General features: G+C 36.5%; 1 protein-coding gene across 1 annotated transcript in view; it reads right to left on the bottom strand.

Moving 5' to 3' along the window:
* Elp2 (elongator complex protein 2) overlaps positions 1–14,052 on the bottom strand; it is a 407,540-nt gene that overhangs the window by 111,013 nt on the left and 282,475 nt on the right. The window lies entirely within an intron of this gene.

Below are 14,052 nucleotides of genomic sequence, written 5' to 3'. Positions count from 1 at the left end.
TGTTCTTTTTTTTAATTATTATTATTTGTATGTCATTTAAAGTGTGTGAGCTTTCTTAAAATTATTGCTTTGTCTTTAAAGCAATGGTTAAACAAGCATTAAATTATTTTAAAAGCAATAATTGGACAGGCAAGATTGACAGCTTGGTGTCAGTTTTGCTTTTTTAATAATGTTGCCTAGAAATGTAGGGGGAGAACCTATAAAATGTGGGGGAAAAAATTTTTTTTTTTTTTTTTTTTTTTGTGTGAGCAAATAATATAAATTTCATATTCTGTTCTAGCCTCTCCACCAGATGGATGGATGGTCATGGGAACCTTATGGACCCACAAGGTCATCCATGCAGTTGGCTGCTCCTAGCCGGCATGCTGTCCCAGGTGGGATACAACCACCAGCACAGCTCAGCTGCTGCCATTAGGCATTCCCAGACACGCTTCCTTGCGTGGTCCTTTGCCTCCACTCCCCAGGTGGAAGAGGGAGGTTACCTCTGGTCTCGTCCCCCCTCGCTGCCCTGGTGGGGCAGGTTCACTCCACTGATTTGGGGGCCATCTTCTCTATGCACCCCATATCTCTCTTTCCCCCCAGCCTTCAGTCTCCCCCCTCTAACCTACAACTACTATCGTTATTTTTTTGGTTTTTAGGAGCATTAGCAACTAAGGCCATATTGCTCCGGGGATATGCGATGGTCATTCCCTGACCTTTCCGCATCCTCCATATTTGGTGGGCACGGGCTCGAACCCCAGTCCAATCAAGAAGCATGTGCTATGCACTGCTGCTCCTGCCCACCTGGCTACAGAGGCGCCACAACTACTAGCGTTTGAATCATTGTTAAATTGCCTGAGCCCTACACCCAAAAACTTAATGACATCAAACGCATAACTAGTACTCCATTTGGCTGATCCCTATCTATAGCGGTTGTTTTATTATTATTATTATTATTATTATTATTTATTTATTTATTTATTATTATTTTTTTTAAAGGCCTAGCCACCTAATTTCCTGAAATCTCAGGAAATTAGATGGCAGGATCTGCCAGAGTAAATAGCTATAATACTCGTGTACCTGGTCTGCTTCCACACGGCGGAGTGTGGACGTCGGGTCCCATTAGGGGGGCCCAGCAGCCAAATGACCAGAGGAACAACGGTACACTGCACTACACATATACAAGATCCATACACTTTCAAACCTCCGGCACTGACAGTGTTCTGTTTCACACCTACAACATATACTATGCGGAGATGGGGGAAACCCCTGGTGCCGTTTGACACTAAACACACTCTACACTCTGTTCAACCAGGTAGAGGTCAAAAACGAGTGAACTCCCCTCATGTTGAAGACATGGCTATGGCTGTCGTGGATTTATCAAGTCAATCTCCATATGGTAGCGCAAGTGTGCCAGCTGTTTCTCGAGAAGTGGACATGCTGCATTCCACTGTAAGGCTAGTAATGTGTCAGATGTGTTACTATCCTTACAAAATGCACATGCTACAGCAGGTAAAGCATGGTGATGCAAATATTCATTTCACATATGCACTTTAGTTTCTGGTGCTAATGACAGTGGATTTCACTTGGCCATGGAACATCCTTTGGAGTGATGAAGCCCACTTCTGCTTAAATGGACAAGTGAATATGCACAACTGTTGCATTTAGGTACTACAACAGAAAACCCTCGAGTTATCCAAGAGGTCATGTTGCATTCTCCAAAAGTGACAGTGTGGTGTGGATTTATGGCTACATTCATGATCAGGCCATATTTTTTTGAACAGGTAACACCGACTGGACACTGCAGCTGTTCCATTGCTGGACAGCGATATTATGAAATGTTGGCAAATTTCGCAAAACCAGAGCTGCAACATGGGTTCCTTCAGGATACCATATTCATGCAAGATGGTGCGCCACCCCACATCCACCGTTGTGTCCAAAGATTGTTAAGGCAACACTTTACAGACAAACAAGTCATCAGCCATTGTTTCCAGACATCTTGGCCAACCCTGATCACCGTACCTCAACCCCATGTGACTTCTGGTTGTGGGGTTTTTTGAAGAACCAGGTGTATCGGGAAGGATGTCAAACTCTGGCAGATCTGAAGGACAGCATTAGATATCATGTGCTGGTTATTCCAGTTGACATGTTATGTTCTGCTGTAGAAAATGCTGTTCTTCGAATGGAAACTGTTGTTAACCAAAATGGAGGACACACTGAACAACTGTAGTGCTGTTCAAGTGGTTTATATTGCCACAGCACCACATAGTGACAAATTTTTAAATTAATTTTGTTTTTCCAATAAATGGTGAGTGCATTCTTTATCATACCTGTTGTCCAAATTTCTCTTCAGTATGAGCCTTAGAATTTGCTCCAGAGCCCTCTACATAGGGATACTTTAATTTTAACAGCCCTGTATATAAATTTATATATGTAATTTTTAAATATATATTAATTAATAAATAAATATATATGTAAATTTAAATTTGTATGTATATATGTAAATTTTAATTTATAAGTCTCATAAAAGAAAAACTGCTATTTATGTAAATGTTGTTATATAATTCTCATTAAAACGTTTGTTATTTATGTAAATTTTGTGTCATTTTTAATAATGCTCTGCTAACTTACCACTTTACACACCCTACAATTTGGAATTTTCTGAAAATTGCAGTCAGAGTTGTGGTTTGTGTCTGTCTCGTGACTTCAATAGGATAGAAGTTAACAACAACCAACAGCAATAGTTTAAAGAAATAAAATATATTAAATATAATATAAATGGGTGTGTACAGACCAGGTCTCTCAGTGAGAGTAGGTCTATCGCATGTGTTAATCAGAGAAATCTGTGTATCATTGTCTAATAGAGCTTTAAAAGTTTATTCATCTATCTTCACACTTATTGTGGTAAGAAGTGTGGCATGTATTCTCCATCTGGGAAGTGATAAATTTGTGACAGACCTAGTGGGTGAATTTTTGTTATGTTGAGAGGAGTCCTCTATCTGTTAATATACTGATGCTTCAGGAAGTTCAGTTATCCTTCCCATTGTTGTCCAGACAGTTAAATGCACCAATTAGAGGCTACTTTAAAAATGTACCCTGTATACTTTATGCACCTCATCACTTATTTCTGGGTGGCACCACATTTCCATTAGCCCAATTATGTCTGCATTAGTTGTATTAACCAGTAGTTTGAATTCACTCACTTTACAGATGACACTTCTGGCATTACTGTATACACAGTTAAGACAATTTGTGTGTGTAGGTTGGCAATCTTTTGATAAATGTTTAACTAGCCTGTTGAGAAAATCCAGGTAAACACTTTTGACAGTTAACCAATTGAAAACTACAAGCAATCACTAGTGAGTGTCGTTGACTCATTCATGATCTAAGAGAATTTTTGAAAGGAGACAAATGCCTTACCCAAGAAACAGTTTCTGAATCATAAACCTCTTATGAAAGCAATCCTACATAGGCCAAGAAAGTTGATAACTCTAAGCACGTTGTTCTCACTTGTGCAAAAATTCTGCTCATGTTACTGACTTAAATAAAGAAACCATTACCAAAAATATTACCCTTAGATATGTTGAAGAATGATATGTGCAAATTTGGTATACCTACAATTTTTAAATCTTCCACTTCCATTTTGGAAGTAGATTACCAAACCAGACAGAAGCAGAAGAATGATTTTGACCTGGTCATAGGCACTTCTACTACCAAAGTTACAGAGATTCTGAAACAAGAGAAGATTCTGTTCTTTTCTTCACCAAGGAAGTACTTTACTGTTGCATGTTGTCAAATCTTCACATCCATTTACTGAGGTCACTACCCATCGATATGTTGAAGAATAATATGTACAAATTTAGTATACCTACATAATTAAATCTTCAACTTCCATTTTGGAATTAGATTACCAAAACTACATAGAATCAGAAGAATGATTCTGACTTAGTCATAGGCATTTCTACTGCCAAGATCATGGAGATTCTAAAACCAGAGAAGATTATGTTCATATATATACAGAGATAGCACAGAGCTTATCAGTTAGCAATGCATTATTTTAAGGTTTAATTTTTTATGAATAACTTTTCAGTACTTCTCAATGTCATTGAAGATATAGAAACAGACGAAACAAGGGATGTATTATAGTATTGAAACTGCCCCTTCAGGTTCTTGGTCTGAGCAAGAGGAAGAATCCCATCAGCATTCAGTTTGCTCAACCCATTCAAGGCCTTATACACCTCAATCAGATCACCTCACAGGTGCCTATTCTCCAAGTGCTGCAATTTGCAGAACTTAAGCCTTTCTTGGTAAGAGCACCCCTTTATTCCCCTCACCAATCTTGTTGCTCTTCTTTGTACTCGTTCTAGCAACTCTATATCCTTCCTAAAATGAGGCCTTCAGACCTGTACACAGTACTCTAACTGTGGCCTGACTATTGCCTTGTATAACGGGATAATCACCTCCCTGTCCTGCTAGCAAAATTCCTATATACCACTAACAAGACTTCATGATCTGCCCTGGCAGCCTGTCTATACTGCTCGGGGAACTTCATATCTGTGCTCTCTCTTCATCTCTGTGCTATCTCTGTATATATATGAATCTTCTCTGGTTTTAGAATTGCACAATTACCCTCAGGTCTTTTTTTTCACTTTCCACTTCCCTGAATGTAGTACCGCACAGTTGGTACATTTCTCTTCGGCTATCGCTACCCATGTGCAGTACTTTGCATTTGTCAATGTTAACTTCAGTTGCCACTTCTCAGCCCATTTTCCCAACTTATCTAGATCCACTTGAAGTAGCATTCTATCTTTAACAACCCTGCCAACCTTTGTATCATCAGCAAACTTGGACATTAAACCTGATACACAATCAATATCATTGATAAATATACAAAACAACAATAGGTCCAACACCAAACCCTGGGGAACTCCACTAACAATATTTGTTCACGAAGATCAGTGTCCATTGATTACCACTCTCTGCCATCCCCCACTCAACCAACCGTTTATCCATTGTAGCAACTTACCCTTAATGCCATACCTCTCCAATTTGTACAGCAGTCGTCCAGGTGCAACAGTATCAAAAGCTTTCCTGAAATCCAAGTATAGGATATCAAAATTATTTTTGGCATTCAGTTCCTTTGTGACCACATCATAGTATCCAATCAAATTGGTCAGAAAAGATCTCCCTTTAACAAACCCATGCTGTGTCTTAACTATTACTGCAGTCTTGTCTAGATGATTCTGCAATGCTTCTTTAATCAGTGATTCTATTATTTTCCTTGGAACACAAGTTAAACTAACAGGTCTATAGTTACTTGTGTCACCTTTTGAACCCCCTTTGTGAATTGGTGATACATTTGCACACCTCCAGTCCATGGGGACGCCCCCTGAGTCCAAAGAAGCTCTCATAATTATGGCTAAGGGCTTGCTTACTTCCTTTGCTGCCTCCTTTAATATAACTGGATGGATCCCATCCACCCCAGGTGCCTTCCTTATGTTTAACTTCAACAATTTCTCCTCCACTTTGCTCTAAGTTATTACAAAATCACTTAGCTCCCTGTTAGCGTTTGATAAACTTCTGGCACTCCCCTCATTGAATAACTCCTCATGTGTGAATGTAGATGCAAAATACTCATTCAGTTTGTCAGCTACCTGAACATGATCATCAATAGTCAACCCATCAATGTTAAGTGGTCCAATCTGATTCATCCCTTTCCTTCTAGAGTTTACATAAGTAAAGAACTCTTTGCTGCTTTTCTTTGTATCCTTTGCCAAAGATTTCTCATAATCTGCCTTTGCCTGCCTAACCTCCAATGTGATTGGATTACAGACTAGTTTATACCTGCTATAGGCTTCTGTGTCACCTGATAATTTATATGTATCCCATACATTCTTCTTGTCTGCCACAAGCCTCATTAATTCATCTGATATCCATTTAGATCTAAACCTTGAACAGTATTTCTTAGTTGGATATGAAAAGCCTAGTAGCCTCCAAAATTAAGTCCCTAAAGGCTTCCCATTTAGAATCCAACGTTGGTTACAGTATCAGTTGACCCACTGTACAGAATTTAAAAACTGTCTGAGACCACTGTAGTCACCTTTACGAAAGCAAAAGCCCTTTCCTTTAGCCTTGATGGTAGTTACAACTTTAAGTAATTCCCACATCAGTACATTGTGATCACTGTCACCCAGTGGTTCCTTTATCTGCAAATTCTTAATTCATGAATAACCACTGCTGATAATCAGATCAAGAGTATTACTCCCTCTGGTTGCCTTTCAAACATGTTGCTGTAGAAAACAGTCATCCAATAAATCCACAAGTCTTGCTAGTGTGCGAGTGACCAATCCACAAGTTCCAGTCAATATCTGTTAAGTTAAAATCCCAAATATAAGACATTCTGATTTATTAGCCCACTCTATTTCTCTGCACAACTGCTCATTATACTCACCAGATTGATTAGGTATATAACACAAACCTACTCTCATTTTCCCTTTTCCAGTGCTTATTTCACACCAAACAGACTCAACACTGCATTGTCCACCAACATCAATTGGTTACATGAATAATAAGTAGGTTGACAAATTATCACAATTTTTAATCTGGCATTTAAGGGAAACACACTTGGCATATTATGATTTCACCACCCAGAACCCTTTCATTAGTTTTGTGAATGTGTAAACATTTTTCTTTACAATTTTTTTAAAATTTGAGTCTTTGATAGGATTTTGATAACTATTGTACTAAGTTTATCTGATTGTGTCCAAAATTAGATCATTTCTTTTTTTATTAATCTTGTCTAATGAAACTTTATCTTAAAAAAAGGAAAAAATTGGCGGTAAATAATAATATTTAAGCAAAGATATAGTGAGAGTGGGAGTTATCAACAGATCAGAAGACTGTGAAGATCAAAATGAAAGCCTCTACATGCAAATGGAATGAGAGAGCAAGTGAGAAGGAAATTCACTATTGGAAACAAAATTTTTAAATAAACTAGATGATTGCTATTTGTATCAGCATGTTAGGGAAAGTACTAGGGGACAAGAATATTCTAGATCTGATCCCATGAACAAAATGACATTATAGGGATGAAAATATAGGAACTATTATTATTATTAATATTAGCTATATGGTACAATGAAGCCTGAGGCTTATGCTGCACCAGCCAATAAAATAAATAAATAATAAATTCCCGAGTTACCTTGAGAGAGTTGTTGTTATTTGGTTTTTAGGGGCATTAGCAACTAAGGCCATATTGCTCCATCCCTGAGAGAGAGAGAGAGAGAGAGAGAGAGAGAGAGAGAGAGAGAGAGAGAGAGAGAGAGAGAAGTAGAAGGGAATCACCAAGAAAGAGAAGAGTGATGATATCCAGCTCAGGACCCTGGGTGTGCCAAAGCCCATACTCACCAGATGTGAGTATTAGCAGGGAATGGTAATGAAGTTGTAAGATGGATGATGAGGAGAGAGGTAAAAGTTGTTAAAAGTAAAGAATAGGTTTCAATTTCAGGAAAAGTGATAGCTCACAGGTGTACATACACCAGAAGGTATAACTTTAAAGCCATAGTCAGTGAAGCCTTGAAAGTGCATACACACCACTAAGAAAATATGGCATAAGGAGGAGTCTGAGATAGATTAATAATGAACTATCCAGTTAACAATGTAGAAAAAGATTTAGCCTGAAGTCGCAGAGAGATAAAAAGTTGGGCCCATAACAGCTACAAACTGATCTGTAATAAGGAGTTTTTCTCATATTTGAACTAAAAAAAATAGTCTCTAGAGCAAAGTTTCCAGCATTCCCCCCCCCCCCCATACTTCTCCTTCAACCCATGCACGGTACTAAGTACTATAGGTTTTGATACCTTTCGTGTTTGGGGTTTTTCATAAAAAAAAAAAAAAAAACAGAAGAAGAAAGAGTGAATCATAGAGGACCCTTATAATCTTGACAATCAACCCTTCTGGCATTGCAGGCAATTAAACTTGTATCAATATTCAGAGAAAAAAGACCCATCATGGCAAGGAGAAATTGTGCAAGTGAGGCTGGAAATCATGAAGTTAGTCATATCAAAATTTCAGAAGATTATGTATTTATCAAAAAAACCTTTTGGGCCTAAAGTTGAATAAGGCACCTGGAGGAGTTGATGGCATATACCCAGTAATTCTGACAGGGTTTCAAGAGAGTGAACCATTGAAGTTAATTATGATGTTGTCACTAGACTTGGGAGTTATCCCCTTGGATTGGAGAATTGCCAATGTATTGCCAATACATAAAGGTGGCTCTAATAGTGAAGTGGGTAAATACCGACTGGTCAGTTTGACTTAATTGTAGGGAAAATCATGAAGGCAATGATAAAGAGTTCACTACAAGATCATTTAGATAAAAAATGGAATTCCGGAAACAGCATGGTTAGCTATTTTGACATTGTTTATTTAGATTTCACAAAGCATTGAACTCAGTCCCACAGGAAGGGCTACTGTATAAGCTGGAATGTGTTGGAATCATAGGGGAAAATCCTCAGATGGACTGCAGGACAGAAGGTTGTGATTAATGATTATTCCTCACACTGGATTAACATAAGAAGTGAGGTTCCCCAAGGTTCGGTACTGGGCTACTCTTCTTTAATTTCTTAAATAACATCAATGAAAGGACAGATGGTGTGATATCAAAATTTCCAGATGATATCAAGATTGGTAGAGTAGTTAATGATCAGTGCCAAGCACAGCTTCTTCAGGATGACTCAGATAGACTTCAGAGATGGTCAGAAAAGTGGCAGAAGATTTAGTGCAGAAAAATGCAATGCCTTACACGTAGGGGAAAGCAAACCCAAAATAACTCACAACAAACAAATGACTGAATGTAGCGTTGCCACCATGTCAAGATTTAGTTTACAAATTCCTAGCATTTACTCCTAACTTAATACATTAAATTATACAACTCATGACATCAACTGAAGTGATTTGTGAAAAAATGGTACACAATGGGAAAAAAATAAAATAAAAATAAAAAATAACATTTCTGAAATCAGTGTAAAAAACTGAGGAAAAAACAGCTATCATTTTACAAACTTTGAAAACCATGCGGAGTGGTATTATTTGATATTATATTCAGTAGAATTTTTGTACTAATACAGTAAAATTTTGTTACAATGAACTTTCACAGGATGCATAAATCATTTCAAATAGATTGTTATTTGTTCTTTGTTCAAATCCTTATGCACTTAGTTGTTCTTTTATAATACAGTATGTAGAAGTAATAATTTCTGCTATATTTTACTTAGATATTGACCTTTAAAATCAGTAGTAAATAAATAAAATGGGGAAATGTGTACTACAACAGTCAAAATTTTTCCCCCCCAGAGAATATCATTGAAAGCATATTTTTTTTATAAGAAATGGCACACATCAAAACTCCCACAACAATGCTGAAACTTTACGTGGGAAAAACATGGGTTCAACTAGCCCCATGTTAATTTGATTATTAATTTTGCTACATCTTTTGCCAATCGAGTGAACTGCCTCCCACATTAATGGTGAAACTTTTTATCCCCAGATTAATGTGGAAAAATGTAGTTTCAAATAGTACCAAGTGTTAAATCTGATTACTAATTTCAATACTTCTTTTGCCAATTGAGTGAACTTTCTTACATGAATGTAAGCAGAAGAGATAGAAATCATGAAAAAACAAGGCCCATTTCAGTACAGCCTGCAATTTTCTTTGTCTGCTTTCAGATGTTTTTCCAAAACTTTACTCTACAAAACAGGTGGAAGGGATCAGTAATTACAGGCATATAAATTCGATTTGTAAATACACCCTCAACCATTTCTTGTGAAACATGCTGGAATTCTGTACTGGTTGCATTCTGTGGATGTATTTGTGTGTGTGTGAAGGGGAGGGGGTATGTTCATTCAAAAATATAGAAAATGTAGAGGGTGTAATATTGAATCGTTTTCCTGTATTTTTTTAAAGCTTCTGTATATATATATATATATATATATATATATATTTTATTCTTAAGCAAATACTTCAATAACCATATTTACAATTTGGGCTACACAACACTATTCATAATTACAACTTCACCCGTAAATTTGTACTAGAAAATAACTTTACTAGTACACAATTTACAGGTGAACTTTGAAAATAATTTGTTTTAATGAATTTTTCGTAAAACTATTTCGTCAAATGAAACTTACAAAGCAATTAAATTTTGTTAAAATGGTATTTGCTGTAAGAGGCTTTTACTGTATTTATATATGTTAAATTTGTTTGTTTGTTATTTGATTTTTAGGAGAATTAGCAACTAAGGCCATATTGCTCCAGGAATATTCCCTGACCTTTCTGCATCCTCTGTATTTGGTGGTCATGGGCTTGAACCCCAGTCTAATCAAGAAGCGTGTGCTACGTACTGCTGCTCCTGCCCACCTGACTACGGAGGCATCTATATGATTGTATATTAAGTATATACAATCAAACTCAATTATGGTGTCACTGAAATATTCTTGCAATATTTCAGTGACACTGCAATATTTCAATATTTCAGTGACACTGCAATATTCTTGACATTATAATTCAGTGATTTTTTTAAAATTTCATAGAAATTATAAATTCTAATTAACATATATAAAATACATACATATAAACACATAGTTATGACCCTAGTTATATTAAATGAAGTGCTAATTTCATAGACATAGCATACATTATTTACATATATACATAATACATAAATTAAACCAATCTATCCGCTGAGTGGATAGGAGCAACAGTGCATAGCACATGCTTCTTGATTAGACCGGGGTTTGAGCCTGTGACCACCAAATACGGAGAATGTGGAAAGGTCAGGGAATGACCACCGCATATCTCCAGAGCAATATGGCCTTAGTTGCTAATGCTCCTAAAACCCAAATAACAACAACCACTGAGTGGAATACCAAGTTCTCAAAATTAACCCCAGGGGATCACATCTGGTGAGTATGGGCTTGGCACATCCAGGGTCCTGAGCTGGATATCACCATTCTTCTGTTTCTTGGTGATTCCCTTCTGCTTTTCTTTCTCTTTCTCTCTCTCTCTCTCTCTCTCTCTCTCTCTCTCTCTCTCTCTGGGTAACTCGGAAATTTTTGGTTGGTGCAGCATAAGCCTCTGGCTTCCTTGCACTATATAGCTAGTACTAATAATAAAAAAATAATAATAATTTGGTAAAATGTTCTGCTTTAATCATTAAAAGTGGACCAAATACAATGACATTTTCACTTCAGTGCTGTTTGGGCTTAAGTACGCATTTCATTTTGCTACCATTGTTTTCAAATGATTTGATAAGGTTTTGTTTTTAATTCCAAATTATGTGCACTATCGAGTTTAGTTAAATTCATGAACACAGTTATGACATATTTCTTCTTTCTATTTTCTATTCCTGAACATTTCATGCCTGGGTAATACTAAATCCTTAACTGTTTATTTTAAAAAAGTAACCTTTTGAGATTTTTTTGAATAGGTTCCTTCCACATTGAAGCACTATTTACAGAAAACCCAAACCCAATTTGCAGTAGAGTACTAAAGAGGTCACAAGGAATACCTTGGTTACATAATGAAAGCTCTTCCTATACACACATAACATCAAAAGTTGAGTGTAATAAAATGTTACAATATAAACTTTTAAAAGAAAGAGCAGAAATAACTGAACTAAAAGTAGACGGTGGTTCTCAATGCAGATTTTTTGAAATACAATATGCAAGATTCAGTAGGTAACTGTAAAACAGGTGATTAACTTATACACATACTGCTGGCCAGTTAGCTGGAAAATGTGACAATACAGCTGAGGTATTCAATTTTGAAATGATATTGTAACCAAAGTAAAATGGCACAAAATACACAGATTTTTCTTAATTGTGACATTATAGCTGAGTCATCATTATTTCCACTATTGCTTTAACTCAGTTTGACTGTATTTTATTAATTTTACAGGGTAACAACAAGTATAAGGGATGTGCTTGGAAGGTGGAACATCTTTATTCAAACCCTGCTTAATCTGTAAAGATTTTCAAAGTTTAACCTAATCAGTACTCATAATTGCTTGTTCTCAAAAGCTGGAATTATAAGTGATAGATACAGTCCTAAAGCTCTAATAAAGAACTTTTGTAATTAAATGTAAATAATAATATAATGCCCATTAGAGATATTGATAGTTTTAGTCAAAAAAGGACAAATCATAACTTTTATATTACTTAATAAAGTAATCTAGGTAATTTAATAAAACTATTGCTAAAGTTTGTTAAGTTCGGCATACCTATATATCCTTACGTAATGTTCCATACAATTTCTAATAAGTAAAAATCATCATTAAACTTACCACTACACTACATATAACAATGAACAAGGCAAAGTGTTTTCCATATTCAACAAAATTTATGCAACCCCCCCCCCATAGCCAATTCGTCAATGAAAATAAGCGGAAATTTGCGGAATTTTTTTAAACAATTCCGAATATAAGTAAAGCTGAGTTTTACTTTTTTTTTTCTTTTTGTAAAAAAAGTCAGGTAAACTATGTTATGAAGATGAGACAGAGAAGGAGAGGTAGATGTGAACCATAAGACAGTCTGTCTTGTAAATTCAGAGAGATGGTGGGTATGATACAGATTTGGAAACTTCGTTTTAGAAAAAATCTAGATCTGTTGGAAAATGTTCAGGTTCAGAGATGAGCAATGAGTTTAGTCAAAGACACAAAAGGGTACTCATACTAAGAAAGACTTGGGTTCTGGAAATTGTAATATCTGGAAACTACACACCTGCTGGAGACCTGATTTTAACACTTTGAAATAGGCTGAATGAACTAAACATTAGCATATTTACTCTTTCTCAGACAACACATATATAAGGGGGACATCAACGTTTGTTTTTGTTTTTTTGGTTTTTAGGAGCATTAGCAACTAAGGCTATATTGCTCCGGGATATGCGGTGGTCATTCCCTGACCTTTCCACATCCTCCATATTTGGTGGTGACGGGCTCGAACCCCGGTCTAATCAAGAAGCATGTGCTACGCACTGCTGCTCCTTCCCACCTTGCTACGGAGGCGCCGGGGACATCAACATAAATTTAAATTAGAAAAAAGATGGTTGCAGGACAGATGCAGAAATACATTTTTAGAAAGAGAATGAGTGACTTTCAGAATAAACATGTGCCTGGTGTTGGGAAGCAGATGGCTAAAATATGATGATTAATACCAATTAGAGTTTAAAAATATCTCTGGGGCCCTTGAGTACTAAACCACAAGAACAAATGAATGGCTTGCATTCTGTCATTTCTGAAACATTATTCTGCTTACTGGTCAAGAATTTCTCAATTGTATTGTCACAAAAGACAACACATGGATTCATAAATAAATAAAATGGGTCACCATGAAATGGAAACACCCTGGCTTTCCACAAACAAAAAAAGGTCAAGGCTGAAGTTTTTACTGACAAAATGACGGATGCTGTTTTTAGACCACAAAGCCACTTTGCTCGTAGACCTTATGCACATGCACACAGACAGAACAATATAGTAGTGAGTAACTGTGCAACACTGACATTTACACACAGCAATTAAACGAATACGGCAATGGCTTCCCTAAGGTGCACTTCAATGTCGGAGTATCTGCTTATATCTCTGATGTAGTACTTGACAGTTGGAATTTTTTTTTCATCACTGAAGAAATGCACTGGAAACACATTTTTTAAATGATGATGGATGAGCAAAACGAATGTGGCCTTCTGTCAACATGAAGTAGAAAAACTTGTCCATTATATGTTATATGTCTAGGCCTTTGTATAGACCATGTCAATTAGTAAAAAACCCAGAGCTACAGGACCCAATAACTTCCACGATTTTTTAATATATTAAAAAAAAAGTAAGAGATTACCTCAATTTTTTTCGTGGAATGCTTCCAGTCAATTCTCTCCCAAATGTGACAAATAAAATAAGATGAAAAAAATAAAATAATGAATTCCTTCACTCATAGAGATACGACCAAATCCGATGCGCAACGGAATCGAAAGCCTCAACTCGACCCCAAAACACCAAACTACCAAACTACCGCAGC

The sequence above is a fragment of the Mastigoproctus giganteus genome, chromosome 1 (genome assembly GCF_048544385.1).
Source record: "Mastigoproctus giganteus isolate SK-2022 chromosome 1, ASM4854438v1, whole genome shotgun sequence".
Classification (NCBI taxonomy): domain Eukaryota; kingdom Metazoa; phylum Arthropoda; class Arachnida; order Uropygi; family Thelyphonidae; genus Mastigoproctus; species Mastigoproctus giganteus.
This window is presented reverse-complemented; position numbering and strand designations above follow the sequence as displayed.